A 14,225-nucleotide genomic window follows, 5' to 3' on the forward strand; every position below is an offset into this window, starting at 1 on the left:
TGCAGTCATCTATCACATAATTACTCTCCCTCTTCCGCTATGCTGATTAAAAGTTTCTAGTACTAACCACTTGTATTCAGAAAAGGAAATTTGAAGTTCTAGTTGCTGATGGGGAATCCCGGAGCCTATTAGAGCGACTGTACTTTTTTTAATGCTGCCACAGGAAGAGATTGATAACTGTTGCTTACCTATGATGCATGTCACTTCCCTCTTCCTGTTCTAATCCCATTACCTGACTTTTGAAGAGAGGAAAAAGACACACAATCATACCTACCATAGACACTACAATGACAAAATGTTATTTCTGGCTTGCCCATTAATCTCTTAAATCTGGAATGTCAAACAGTGGCTGAATTAGCACAAAACTTGCAAGTGTTAGCGTAACAGAACAAGTGACTCGTGCCGCTTTACCTCACGGGATAGTGAGGGACATCTTGTTCCCTCTCAGCCACGTGCGCCAAGTATGACAACTAACACGGCAACATCGACAAGCAGCCCACAGCAGTGCTGTGGCTCCGCGTGAATTATTCGTGGTGACTTTTTGAATCTTTCCCATCCGTTCTAGAATTTGATCTTCTACATTCTATACACGATGGGGGGGAAAGGAGCCTGAGCAAAGCCAGTGGCAGAACTCAGAGTTAGGTTTGTGTGAGGAACAGGGCTTGAACTGCCTGTTCACCCATTTCATCCTTTTACTGTGCTAGAGAAAGTGACTCAGGTCAATGAACTGGGAAGGTAACCAGCAGACATTTTTCCTGGGCTCTGTTCTAGTGCCTCCTTGAGTAGCCTACCCTAAATGGAGGGGTTTCACTAGAGGAGACAGTGCCCCCCTCTCCTCCTCCTCTCATTCGCTCTATTCTCAAATATAAGAGCTGGGGCACTTCCAGGAGACTTGGATTCAACTCCTTTGCACTGAAGCACCAAAAAGGAGGCCAAGCAGTGATTTGGGTCACCTTGCATGAAAGGACCCAGCCCTGAAGGCCCCTGAATCCAAGCGGTCATCAGCGTTGGTGCGCACTGACTGGCACCTGGTGCAGAGGGGCCGGCATCAGTCCCCACACGTTCCCTCCATGTTCCCTACAGGCTGACCTGGGCAGCGCCGGGAGGCGGGCGGCTTCACCCTCATCCTCTGCATCCCTCTTCCCCTTCACGCCCACAGGGAGGCTGGGTTTTTACCTGGCATTTGCAAATTCCCCTCGGATGGCTGCAATTCAGGCGCTGCAGTATGTGCATCCAGCCGAGACCCACCCTTTTGCGACATCAGCGAAGCCCGGTTTTCAGTTTGAGTGTTCATGCTAGTCAGAGACTGCAAAAAGGAAAGCGGAACTGCAATGTGTATTTGGCAACCTAAATATCAAAGCATTGATAAGGGTGACAGCTGCTTGGGACATAATATTGCAGGTGACTTCCAGTTGAAAATATTTTGAAATGAAAATGTACTGAGCTTTGAATAAAATACAAAACAGTTCAAGAGAAAAAAATTTACTTACAGGTTATATTCCAAAATATGCCAATTGCATGGCAATTTTAAACTAACCTTTGCTGTTACCACCCCTCAGTAAGTTCTTTATCTCTCTCAGCCCCGTAGTACAGTCCCACAGTAAAGCAAATCTTCAGTTGGCTTTAGAAAAAAACAAAGCAAAATGTGACTAGTGCGCAAAGATGTTTTCAGTAATCTGAGCTGGCAACTTGAGACACCGGACATCACAGTGAAAAGTGGAGAAAGGCAGCGATCTGAAAGGCCATTCACTGCTTTGCAGTTATACCTGTGCCAGATGTGTGTAAAACAGCAGGCTGGCCAGGCATGAGTGATTGCAAAGGATTGGAGGAGTCTTGCACTGCAGAGGTGCTCAAGCAGTTAACTGGTAACAAGTGCTATGCTCTCACTTCTGTAGGTGTAAGTTTGTTTTCAGAGCAATAAGCACAGGGTCAAGTTCGAACTTTGCAGAAAAATATGGCTCCTTTTCACGTAAGCTTAATCTTGGTATTTAAAAAAGGATGGGAGAAAGCAGCAGAAGAAACTCGTCGTGTAATTTCACATGCCAAGAGGCTTACTGACAGAGTCCAAATATTTCAAGAAACTGATGAAGCAATTAATATTAAAATATTTAAATCGGTCCTTTACAGTTTTGAAGAATAACTCACGTCCTGCAAAGTGCCTGGTGAAGTCACACCGCATATTTGAAATGTTAAGTATTAATTCCCTGGAAACCTCCTCACTGAGTTCATATAAATCAAATATTGCTACACTACATCTGCTTTTAAATACCCCTGGATAGCATAAGCGGATTTTTCAGTAAGACTTGGGCAGTAGAAAGTGCTCTGGGCCAGAATCCACCATTGCTACATCTGACACATGAAAATGATGGCAGAACACATTTTCCTGACATGGGTTAAATCTTTCTGTGACCCCAACAAAAGCTCTACAGTACCATACTACTTCAGCCTATTCCATGCACTGGCTGGTACTTCTGGCAATCTCTGCAAGCATATCAGCACAATGTGCTGCCTTTAGGTGGTGCATTTTTTGTAGACACCATTATCCCAAAATATCAATATTAAAGCCGAATCAGGACCATTGAGACTGCATCCAGATATTGCTGCCAGTAGTGCACCTGCTCACTCAGAATTTATTCTGCTAGTTTGTTTGAAAATTATTTTTGTTTCGTTACACAGATAAAAGCTAATGAAGATGAGAAAAATACTGCTCCTGAGATGCTTCAAAACACAAGCTTTGTTTCAAAACCTAGTTACACATGCTAACAGAAACTAGCTGCAGCTGTCTGACACATTTTATAAAAACCAGGCAGGGAGAGCAAACAATCAGATAATTAGGGATGTTCTTCAGGCATCCTTCAACACAAGTGACCAGGCAGGAACAACCCACGTGCCTCCTGGTGCAGGGGAACAAACAAATTGCTCTGTCTGCAGGCTGGGGTGATCCTTGACACTTGAGGAAAGAAACCCTATGAGGGTAACTCTGCGAAGATAGCTTCCTTCTTGTCATATATATCAATATAAATAGTGTAGCTGTGAGCAGACAGTCACACCAAACAACACTGTATGCCAATGCCCAGGGCTTTTAGGCACATGCCTCTCCACGTCGCCCCAGTGACCAGGCAGCCAGGACTGCCCCTTTGCTACAGCCCAAAGTTCCTGTGAAAGTCTCTGCTGAGCAGGCACAAAATTCTGCTTGCTGTGGGCATTGTACACTCTTCCGAACTACAGGATGCACTCCTAATTTTTTACACTAAGGAAAGGTGTGCAAGTCTTTTCTCTCTCTAAGGGAATAAAAAACTGATAGATCTGCGAGCATGAGTCTCGCTAGAGGGCATCCAGTTACTAACGTGTAAGATGAGTGATGCTTATTTCCCTCCTCTGTGGCTTTTAATGACGACCGAAAGTAGGCTAACAAACATCACCCAGCTGGGGCTTGAAATATGTGGTTGGATACAGAAATATTTTTTTATGAAAAAAGAACACAAGGCTTTTCACACAACTGAAGTGCAAAATGCTGTAATTATTAGTTGGTTGTTCAAAACTAAACCCCCAAACCACGCTTTCTAAAACTCCCACTCTGTATCAATAATTACAAACACGCTCTCAAGGGAGCAGAGAACTGAACTTGCCTCTTGCACAGTCCCCCAGAGTGCTCTGACCACTACTCTGTAGAGTTATTTTCTCTCTTTGGGAATACTTCTATCAAATGGAGCCACTTCCAGCAGAGAGACAGAGCCAGACCCGCTGCAGGATGCTTGTGGCCCTCCCTGGGATGTGGGAAAGCTGGAATGCTGGCCTTGCTTCGAGTCGAGAGGAACAAGGATTTGAGAATTAGACTCTTGTCCCCAAGGTGAGTGTGTTGACCTTTAGAAGACTGTCTGCACCGGGATGTGTCTTATTCTGATGGCTTTGTGGGGTGGAGTGTGACCATGGAAAACGTTTGCAGGCAGATGCCTGGCCAGAGGTCCAAAGCATGACAGGTGGACACCTGCCTTCACTTAAAGGCAGCTCAGAATATCAAGAGCTTGACTGCTCGTATCTACTGCTGGAAAAATACAGGGGGCCTGCGAGGAAGAGATGTGGAGTTAGGGTGGAGCAAGACAGAGGACCTGAAAAGTTTGGTGCTTCAAAACCTCATTTATGTCTAATTCCTTAAGCAGTACAGATAGAAAGAAGGTTTTAAAGTGATGATCTGAATCTCTCTGATGAGCCAGGAACCCAGCAGAGCAGAACACACGTGAATAGTTCATGCTTTATCCTAAATGGTACTAACTTGGCACCTACCTTTAGAAGCTGCAGCCCTTGATGATTTCAGGGCTCCACTGGAGTGGAGTTGGAGACCTAAAACTATAGCTCTTGACCTCTCTGGAGTTCTGACTGCCACTAGTTACTAAACTTGAAATTGCTTGGGTCATTTTTTTGCTTGTCTGAATTTGTCTGGATGCAGCAAATAAGAACAAAGTTGTCAAACCTGAGCTGCAAACATGCAGAATTCTGGGCACAGTCGTAACAGTTTCACATGCATTTATTATTCCCCCTCATGTTGGATGCATGTGCACGCACACGCATATTGTATACGCACATGCAAATCCTGTAGTCTTGTTATTATTAGAGTTTCACAACAGAGAAAACAGATACATGCTTTCCTGTAAATTCTTTCAGACCTCCAATTGAGAAGTAACATGAAAGATCTAAACATCAACAAAAGCTGATTGTCAAACATTGCAGATCTGATTTATAAACACTAGAAGGTATTTCAGTACAAAAAAAAGTGACATTTGTACTGACTTCTAAAAACGTGGTATCAGATCATCTCAATTTCAGTTTTTAAAAGTCTGGGTTCCCCATGTTAAAAAAAAAAGCTAGGGTGACAGGTCCAGATGTTTCCTCTTTAGATAGCTTATGCCATGATCGGCCAAAGAAGAAACCCACAGAAGCATGGTTTCCACACATCTTTTCAATGTTCTGTTTAAATCAGTCCATACAATGTAGTCGATTATGTGAGGTCAAAGATGATTGCTGCGGAATAGCTCTTTTGGAAAGGGAGGTATATAAATATAACAGTCTTTTTTTCTTTTTTCCCTATCAAGTTAACTAAATTAGTACTGGACCCATGTACTGATGAAGCCAAAAAAATGGGTCAAACAAAACTATCCTTTTCATCTTAAAAAGGTACCCACCAACTCAACATCTGGATTTCTTTTATTCATTCCATTTCAGATTTCTGATGAGGTTTCTCTGAAACTTGGAGTAGACAGGACTGGCCTATGTTAAAGCCTGTAATTTTTGAGGCATTTCTCCCTGTCACTTACCATTTCCAAAGCTCTTTTTCAATTACTCAGTTCTTGATGGCTAATCAGTTACATCAGGAAACAGAAACCAGCTTTGCTTAAAACTCCACCAAATGAGCACAGTAAATGAACAAATATTTTTTTCAATTACTTTTTCAGTTCTAGTAGTCTCATCTGTTACTTGTGGAACAACAGGTACATTCTGCAGAAACAGAACAACATTTTTTGCTAGATGAAAAAATCCATGTCAGTGGAGGTGCAGTCCATCTAGAACAGACCTATGCTTTTGTAAATAACAGGTGAAGCAGGTACAAAGACTACAATTATTTTCTCTAAGCAGAAAATCACCATAGTTGAGAGTAGTGTTTGGTAAACGTATCCCTTACGTGGCCATTTTTGAGCTTCCTCCTTCATATTAGGAACAAATATTAAACAAAATGGCCGACAGGCTTAATTATTATTTCTGTTCGTGCTGCGAAATAAATAAATATTCTTTGTTGAATACTGATAAAGTAGGTCACTACCTGGGTGAAGTAATGCTTAGGATCCTTCTGCAGTAAACAGTTTTATTATTGCTTATGGTATTAAAAATAGTAATATTACAAATCCAAGAGAAAACATGAGCTAAAAAAGCTTATGTATCAAAATTAAAGCTTTTCCCAGAAATTAAACAGCTTTTAGAAGGGGGGTTGGAAGAAACAAGTATTCTTATTCTTCCTAGTACCAAAACAAGATGCAATAGATATATTAAACAGGATATTATTAATTACATGGGGATTTTTGCACGAAGATTCAGAATTCTCCTGACTATCAAATGCCATGCAATACTGTGACTCACCGAGTCAAGCTCTAGGATGGTTCAATCCTGACCACCTCCCGCTAAGGGCTCAGCATCATCTATTCCCATTGCCTTCAGCAGGGCTAAGTGGTGCTTAGCACTTTTGCAAAATTGGGCACTAGACAATGAAGGCTTTAGGTACGGGCTTCCTATTTCCTGCAGTGGATTTGTGTAGGTGGCCTTGTTACCAGAAATCCAGACTCCTACACAGCAACTTCTGACTGTGTTTCTGCAGAAATGACTATGATGAAAGGAATGAAATATTTTTAAAATAAAAATCATGTGTTTGTTTCTCCAAACGAGTTAGGGTATCTCCTGCTGGCGAGATTAATTTCTTCACCTTTTGTGCGGCAAAATTAAGAGCAGGGTGGAAAACAAAAGGATTAAGGCTTGCAAAGGCACCACGGCTTGGGCTGCTGTGTACACCGAGAGGGGAGAGCCCATCTGTACTGTCCCCTGCCCACTGCCAGCAGCTGAGTCACCGACCCAGCCTGCTGAGCTGCTGCTGCCTTTCGCAGCCGTCCTCTGCCTCGCAGCCAGGAAAATCCCACATCCTCCCAAGTGGGTGTAGGAAACGCAGCCACAGCCTCTGGATGTGTCGCCACCAAAAACAAAGGGGAGACTGTGGCACAGGCGGTGTCCGCGGGCTCAGGGCCAGCGTCCCGGGACCTTGCTGATGGCGGCCCAGCTCCCAGGGCACTGGTTTGCAAACCACGACGCTGTAAGGTGCGTGACCAGCACTACCTGCCCGCATGGCGATCTGCCAGGGCCACCAGGAAACCGCCTCTCTCGTCCCACTCCGGCCTGTCTCTCCGCTCTTTGGCGAGGGAGAGGTTGCACCCACCCTGGTCTTCCCCGCGGGCCATCCAGCCCAGGCTGTTTGCCTTCGCGCGCCGGGGCTTACTGAAATCACTAGTCTTGCCATGCTGTTGTGGCCAGCATAGCCTTGATGGGCTCCAGTGAAGGTCACCAGAGATGCTCCTCTCCCTTCCCACCCCCCTCAGCTCGCTCTCGGCCATTCTCCATGAGCAGACAATTGCAAAGGTGGGTGCAATCGGCCAGGGCAGCTTCAACCTCTGAATTTGCCTATACCAGTTGAATACTGCAAACACTGCTTCAGATGATGGCTCTGCAAGCAACTGCTGGGAAAGCAACTGAAGACTTTGCTCACAGATCCATATTGTTTCCTTCTACAAGTTCCCTGTGGCACTTGCCAAACTCATGTTGAAGGTGTTATTCTGAGAAGACCACAAGCATCCTGGGTCAGGCAGCCAGAGCCTGGCTCTCCAGTGTAAGGTTGGGTATTGCTCTTGGGAAAGAAAACACAGTGGCAGACTGACATGGGTTTGCCCAGCTGTCTGGGCAATTGCTCCAGACAAAAGCTCTTTTGAGAAGCCGCTCCTGTAAAGTTGTCATCCCCGAATGTGTGCTCACACGCACAGGTGGCAGCAGAGCTGGGACTGGGAGGGATTGCCTTAGGAAAGCAATCAAACAGCCTCTGTCAGTCCTACGCAGTACAGGCCTTCCCACCCAAAATCTCCAATGGCTTCTAAGCCGCTTACCTCAAAACTGGCATCAGCCAACCCCACAACCCTAACGCAATCCTCCTTCGCTAGCGCCATGCTTCCTCGGAGGCTTCTCCTCCTCCTCCTTATGCCTCCTTAGCAAAGCTGCTGTTCCTGTGCCTCCAGCACTGACCCCCCATTCTCTTTAGCCACCTCAACTTCTCCTAGGTGGGTTAAGAAACGAGACCATGAAGGAAATAAAGGAGAGAAAAATTCTCCTGGCATCCATTCCCAGTCACATTTGTTCCAGGCTCATATTGACCAAAACAGGAAAGCACAAACAGGGGAAAATAGGTACATGTCAAAGGAAAAACAAACCAGCCTTTCCTAAGTTTGTCTCGGTATGTATTCATTTACTAGACCAAGTGCCTTTGACCCAGCCTGATGGGCAGACAAGACAGTCTGCCTTTGTAATCCATGCCAACAAAGGGGAATGAGGCCCAATGAATACTCTACCATGACTGGGTCACCACTTCGATGTTTTAACACTGGTGTTCAACACCAACATTTTCTTCTGAGGAGGTGTCACAGGGGTTGGCTCTGCCATTGGCCTGGCTCAGGGAGGAGCTGGTTACACCACAGGTTCCCCCTTCACTGGGTTCATCATATCCCCTATCAGGCAAACAGTTCTACAGTGATGGCCAAGAAGTTGTTTATACATATTTTATGGCCACCATCTGAAATGTTTCTAAGTACCTACAGCTGCATTCTTGGGGTGAATTTCCTTTTACGGGTTGGAGTTAGAATGAATTTGTATCAATGAATAGTGTGTGAGCTGCTGGCTCATTGTCCTGGAGTTCAAAAGTTTAAGATGGTTTTTGAATACCACCTGAAAATGTAAAGGTAGCAGATGAGTTCCTTTTAATCTACAAAATAATTTGTTTTTAGGAGTGAAGCACTGATTCAAACTGAATCTAGGTATTTAATGGAAAATGGAGACTAGGACAGTAATTTTTGTGGCATTGTTGCCATCCTGAAACTTTTGTACTTCAAAAGGTGGCATAAGTCTTTGACAAAAATGAAATTGTTTGACACTTATTTCAGCAGTTTCCATTGAGAAATTGTCTTGTTCAAGGCACCATCTCTTTAAAAACACTGCAACAACTTCAGTAGATTTTACTTGATAATGCTCACTGAGTTCCTAGCAATTACCACTATTTATTATTTGCATATGAGATTTTTAGGGACTATCCAAGCAGAACAGTAATAGCCTCATGCCCTAGAAAGCTTTCAACCTCAGCAGAAGACAGCTGTTAACAGATAGATAATACATATGGCAGTACTGGCCATAAATCCAAGGAATGTTAACATCATAGTAATTTCTTAGCAATGGCACATTTCCCAAAGACATCTGAAGAAGACTGAAATTGAGATGCTTTGGAAATAACAAAAAACATGCACTCTTAAATATGTAACAGGAGGGTGCTAGAGCGTTGGAGCACAGGCCAATAAGAGGCCAAAGGGAGCGTACTGACAGTGAGTGGGAGATGATCATGAGGCTGAGAGTACGTAACACTTGGCCTTAGAGGAACAGGCATTTTACTTGCATCTAACCCAGTAGAGTAGAGAGATATCACAGAAATTAGAAATTATTTAAGCAGAAAGGTAGGCTTAGAGAATTAGCTTTGCAGTAGCAGGCAAGGACTATGTGAAAGCCAAGAAGAATCCTGCAATAACAGAGATACAATAAGAAAATTTAGCTCTGTGAATAAAATCTTTGTGTTACTGAATACAGACATCCAGATTTAAGTATTATCTGGATACAGAGCAGTCCCAGTCAAAGATGATGCCCAAGCTGCAAGTCTGAGTGACAAGCAAGATGCCGGGGCTTTCATAATCAAAGAGCAAGTACAGCTGGCTCTTGGTTGTCTGCGGGTGCCTAATCCACGTTGCAGATTAGCCATGCTGCAAATGTGGAGACACTGGAGGAGTCACAGAGCAGAGCCAGCAGATTCAGGCACAGGCCAAGCAAACAAAGCCCTATAGCTCTCTAGGTCTGCAGAGGTCTAAACTCAGTTTGTGCTTTTGGGCAGGGCTGTTCCTGCTACCCACTTGCAGATTAGCTGCTGTGATGTAAAAAAAAAATAAAAAAAAAAATTGGGTGCTTTTGCCTGGGGCTGCATAGAGTTTTGGGTTGCTGGAGCACTCATGGAAGTGAGCAAAGGCTTTGCAAGCATGTGGAGCCAGCGTGGGTCTGGCAGAACATCTGGTACAACAAGCTTTGATGGGCACCAGAGTGATCTGTATGGAGACACCCAGGTGGCTGCCACAGAGACAACATACCAGGCAGGGGGAGGCTGAGCCAGGAATGACCCATCTTGCCCCATCTGTCTGTAGACTGGCGAGATGGCTGTACACTGCACTCTCTGATGTACCCTCTATTTGGTTTTGTCACAACACAGACCCCCCCCCCGCCAGTCCCTTCTTTACCTGTGGACTGCCATGCAAACACCAGACCAGTGGTAAATGCCAAGATGTGCTAGCTGTGCTAAGTTTGAGCTTATGAGATACTGCCTTAATCATTCTCGGACTAGAAGCGCCCAGCATGACACTGATTTAGCAAGAATTTGGGGTGGCTACAACATCAGGGATGGAAGGTGTCCTCTTACTGCCTTGTGCTGGGTCACGTACTCCACTGCGCTTCCTGGGTTTAGCAGTGGGGAGCTGTCAGTAACCACAGTGGTATGACTAACATAACACACCACGCTCATGAGAACTGTAAGATCCTTTTCTAAGTGTGACAGCCTAGCAGGTGGGACAGGAAGGGCACGAGTCTCCTTCTCTGCCTTGGGAAGTCCATGCAGCCTCCAACAGAGAGCTGGAAAGAAATGTGGACAGCAGCAATGGTAACACATATGCAATATACTACAGCGCCTTGGGGAAAAAAAGCATCAAACTGCAGAGAAGTATCACATCAGGGAGTTATCGTGCCCTTTGCAAAGCAGAATAGGAGTTGCCGATTCCTCCTGCTTTCTCAGTTACCGTCACTTTGCTCACCCAACTATTAAATTGTGTCTGTGCACATATATCCCTGAACAGATCCACGCTAACATACAGCCAGCTTTGCCGTTCCTTCTGGAAAGGTCCTCTCCAGCACCAGATTACTCTTACTGTCTCTGCTAGCCTGCTGTCATATACACACCTAAAGCTCTCCTTGTTGCCTCTGGCATAACGCTCTTCAATAATCGCTGCTGCTCCCCAAGCCATGCAACTCACAGCCCTCACTGGGGATGCTGCTCACTCGGTGCTTGCTATCTCAGCCAAAGCCTACCCCTGAGGCCAGCAGCTCCCCTGACTGCATATCACTGCCCTCAGCTCACCCTCAATGAGCCTGGTTCTTTTTCCACCTCATTCTGCACCTTCTTCTACGCTGTCAGCTGCTTTACATCACCTCTGCTACACAGATATTTGCACCAATTTCAAGAACCACATTATTCTTATGATGTAATACAAACTCTCAGAATAGCACAGGGGGCTTTTTCACCTGTGTCCGTTATGGTGCCAAGATGACCAGATATAACTCCTGCTGAACGGATATTATGAAGACCCCTGAGGGTGTTGCAATACTTCAACCAACTACTTGTTTGAAAGTGGTTTCAGTTTGATCAGAGCAATCTGTGCATGCCTGCGCAACCCCCACTGTTTGCAGCTGCTTGCAGAACAAGCTGTGCAAAAAGAAGAGCTGTGGCTGATTCTGAGCATGTCCCCCCCTAGTTTTCTAGAGAAAAGGCTTTGCAGTCATGCATGCAATGGGGAACTCCATAAGAAACTCTGCATAGAAGAGTGAAAAGCAAGCTCGCCTAACACCCAGACTTAGGCAAGAGATGGGTGCACTGAAGCCCCTTCCCATGGCCAGATGGGCAGCCAAGCAAAGAGAGGCCACCCCGGGGCAATCCTGATCTGAGCAAGGCAGGATCTGTAGCAGGACATGACTGCATGTCCCTGTGGGACAATGATCTCAGGCAGGTAATGTAGTTTATCTGAATCTTTGTTTCCTTATGCGTTTACTCTGCGGGAAGAAGGGAGTTACATGTATGTCTAACCTTCATCTTTACGTTTGCTTGAACTATGATAAAAACAGGCATCTGTTGCTAGGAGCAGGACTTTCAAAGTACCAGGTTCTCTGTGTGGCAGGAGGACATCCCTTTTACCACTACAAGCACACCAGGCTCCTGCTTCCCATTCCTATCTGTCCTTCCGCTTCTCCACCAGTTGGTTTTAGTAAGAATGGATATGGCTTGTTCTTCAGAGTCCATACTCTTGCAACTCAGTATTTACCACAAGACGTACTTCCACATGTTGCCCTCACTCAAAACTGCCCAAAGGTCACTGTCATATCCACTGGTAAGGAGCAGTTACAGAACATCTACAGGATTTAGAAGCACAAGTTCTGCTTACCCTCAGTCTGACTCCTAATGGTAAGTATCTCTGACATTCTTGCAGATTTCCTTTTTAAATGTTAAAACCAGAATTCTAAAGGAGATGTGGATGAATTTTTGCTCTCAGCTGAAGAATAACACAACAGATGATCATTTCAAGTTACAAATGAGAGGTATACTCCAGAGCATGATGGAGGAGGTTCCTCCATGGCTTAGAGTGAAAGGAGGGAAACTGCAATGATCACTTGAGCAAGTTCCGTATCCAAATCCCTTCCAACTCTCAAAACTGATTGGCATGAAGGTATAAACCATCTTTAAATGCATGACGTATTGCACAATTTGGTCACAGGTGGCTGCTTGTTTTATGTGGCTGTGGAAATGCATCCGAAGGATTATTTCTGGCAGATATTGATCATCTTTAACCAGATGACTGGCATCTTCCCCCCTCCTCCCCACCTTCTGGTAAGACAATCTCCTCCAGCAAGGCCTCTCCAGCCAGTCCCTGAGGGAGCTCCCAGCCCTCCCTCAGGGCAAGGACCAGGACTGAAATCCTTGCTGTAGCTTATCCTAAGATGATTTTACATAATGTCCCCATTTCTCCAGCTGGCTCTAGCTCTGCTGTGCTTCTCTTGGACAACTTACAACCCCAAAAAGGTCTCATCCCCTGCCTGGAAGCCAAGGGCTCCCCAACAGAGACCTCCTTCTGCCAGCCTGAGAAAGGAAAACTGCTTTCCTGCTAGGAAGGCAAGATATTGTCCTCCCATTCTACAAGCCAGGTGAAAACAGGGCTCAGTGGAGTTGTTGGGTGTAATTACTTTAGGATATCTCCAGGGTAAGATCAAAGGGTTGATCTACTTGAACTGCAAAATTAGTAATTGCTAATACATTATCTGCCCACCTCAGCCCAGGTATCTCTGAATCATTCAGAAGCCAATACGGGTTTCTGCAAATAACATTCATCACTGCTTTTTTTCCCCTCCAGAGGCCATTTTCCTGGGAATGGGTTACAAACAGTTCATGTCAGTCACTCAGTCCGTGTGTTGACAATGCCTAGTGTTGGTTGGCTATGCCACATGCTATCATGTCTTACTCTTCAGATGAGTGACAAGCTTTCTGGTCAGAAGGCCAAAACACCAGATGGAGCCAAGGAGTATGACATCCCCCATGGATTCAGTGATATGATAATTTATTTTAAGATTCAGCTATGAACAAGTCAAAGCACAGGGAAGTAGTATGTGTTTTTCTGCAACTAATATGACTTAAGGGTTTGGCTTTTGATCTGGCAGCAAGCAGAGGTATGGTACTGTTCAACTCATTTGTTAGGCATCTCCCATGACATGTACACTTTCTTCTTTATTCATTTATAACAAGCTGACAGCTTCACTCATGTGCAAGAGATGGTTTAACTTCACATATCAAAGGAAAGGGACAGGGAGGGGGCTTTTGGTTAGAGTATGTTAAAGACTGAGCACAAAACTACACACAATCCTCTGATTTGTTGGCTCAGACCAGCAATGGACACTTGGCCAGCAAATCTATCACTTGTCAAGCTTTCCATTTGACCTTTTAAACATGGGCATGCAGCCTCGGTCCTTTTGCAGCCCGAGTTCTGACATTAGTGACTCAGCAGCTCATCAGATACCCAGTAAATCCTGCAGACATACAGGACAATGTGGTTTTCAGTGATAATTTTCCATCAGTGCTCTTTACTTCCTTTCTAATTTAAGTCAGTCACTATCAATGATCAAAAGATGGAAGCCCTTGATAATTTCTTCTTCAGCAGACCAGGCAAGGTATGTGAATTACAATATGAAAATCACGGTGATAAAACAAGGCATATTACAACATCTTATGACTGTATGCCCTTCCTCTATTAGTTCTTAAAAATTGTTCTCAATGCTTTTTTAATGAACATTTGCTGATATTTAATGGCTGATAAAACCATGACTTGGAGAACTGTTTATGAATGGCTGATTTATTTAGATTGCATCATAGCACTTGCTGTCAAATGCAATTTCCATGGCATAATTGAGAACGCAATAAATGAGGAAAACCAGGAGCCTGTTGGTACTATGCAGCTTTCACCACTCACACAGTTTGGTCACAGGTGGTTGCTTGTTTTATGTGGCTGTGGAAATGCATTCGAGGCATT

The sequence above is a fragment of the Tyto alba genome, unplaced genomic scaffold, assembly GCF_018691265.1.
Source record: "Tyto alba isolate M040663 unplaced genomic scaffold, T.alba_DEE_v4.0 Super-Scaffold_23, whole genome shotgun sequence".
NCBI lineage: Eukaryota > Metazoa > Chordata > Aves > Strigiformes > Tytonidae > Tyto > Tyto alba.